This window comes from Panthera onca, chromosome A1 (assembly GCF_046562875.1).
Source record: "Panthera onca isolate mPanOnc1 chromosome A1, mPanOnc1 haplotype 2, whole genome shotgun sequence".
Taxonomy (NCBI): domain Eukaryota; kingdom Metazoa; phylum Chordata; class Mammalia; order Carnivora; family Felidae; genus Panthera; species Panthera onca.
The window spans coordinates 184,077,016-184,078,620 of NC_138339.1; the positions used below are offsets into that span (position 1 = coordinate 184,077,016).

General features: G+C 41.7%; 1 pseudogene; it reads right to left on the reverse strand.

Annotated features, from left to right (window-relative positions):
* Nucleotides 1-785: 785 nt before the first annotated feature.
* Nucleotides 786-1,356, reverse strand: LOC132680269 (small ribosomal subunit protein uS2 pseudogene; annotated as a pseudogene).
* Nucleotides 1,357-1,605: the final 249 nt, after the last annotated feature.

The window sequence follows — 1,605 nt, forward strand, 5'->3', positions numbered from 1 at the left end:
CTGGCATACTGAACAAACAGAGGGGAGTCCAGTGTGTGACTTTTGATTACATACCAGAGAAGATGGTAGATGGGGAGGTCAGAAGGCATACCCTACCACTGAAGGGCACATATGGATTTACTTTTACCACTTCTGTTAACATTCTAATGACTATGACTTACATGCTCAAAAAATAGGCTAAATTTAGGCTATTATAATCTTTATCTGAATTGCCATTTACCAAGGTAAAAATGCTTTTGCTATGGACACACTGAACATCAGAGGTCACAGAGTATCAGAGTATTTACCTAGAAATAGAGTTTCTTTCACAATGGGTGTGTGTGTGTGTATGTGTGTGTATGTGTGCAAGAGAGAGAAAGACAGAGACAAGGATAGAGAGAGCGACAGAGATGGATTTTATATTGTTTAAGTTTAAATTGATCTGCTGTGGTTGAAGTCACAGAGGTGGGGGATAACTGCATGTTCATCTGTCAGTATTTGTAGGATTCACTACATCAGTTATTTTGTATGTTCCAAATAACACAACATGATAACCAATTTACTATATAATATTATATAAAATCTTGAGAAATTAAACCACAACTTTTCAAAATCATGTTAGAAAAGTATATCTAACACATATTTTAAAAGCGGGAGGTGCTGGGAGCCCAGTGGTATCTGGGGTCTTCCCTTGCAGAAGGTGAAGCGGCCCACGAATGCATTTTTGTTGTTGTTGTTTTGTTTTTAGAAACTGTTTATTTTCCGTCAACCTTATTTCCTTTTTGTTTGCTCTGTAGCAAAGCAGCTTAAGACCATTCAGTGGTTGTTCCTACCCATTCAGTGGCCTGAGCAGTGGGAGCTGCAAACCAGTCTTCAGTGCCAGGCCGAGCACTCCAGTTTCAGTAGGAAACTGCTGAATAGGCACAGAGGGCACCTGAAAGCCTTCACACCAATCTGCGACTTCATGTTGAATAGCGGTGAACTCAGGAGCTGGAGCCGTCCATTCACCCTGAAATTCCTCCTTGGTCACATCCTTTTCAGCAGCATCCTGCTCTTCCTTTTCAATCTCTTCAGGATCTCTGTAGAATTAGAGGTCAGCCATGACGTCCCATGGGTGTTTACGAAAAATGGTGCCACACATGCATAGAATTTCCAGGGGGCCAGCATCCACCACTTCAGACCCACCCAGTGAGCTCTCTTGTTGTTGCAAGGATGGCAATGTCCACATGGCACAGAGGAGAGTCCGTGTTACACAGAGCAAAGGTAGGCAGGTTAACATAAGATGCCTTTTGGTGCCTTTTGGTGGCTCGGTAGGCTAAGTGTCCAATTCTTGATTTCAGCTCAGCTGATGATCTCATGGTTTGAGTTTAAGCCCCACATTGGGCTCTGTGCTGACAATATGGAGCCTGCTTGAGATTCTCTCTCTCCCTCTCTCTCTCTCTCTCTGCCCCTCCCCTGCTCATTCTCTCCTTCTTCTTCTCTCCCTCTCTCAAAATAAATAAATAAACTTTAAAAAAATTAAAAAAATAAAAGTATGGCATAGTTTATTTATTTACTATTTAGTTTTCATGAGTCAGGCTTTGCTTCATGATAATGAATTGTATGTGGTTTGTGCTCTAGGGAAAG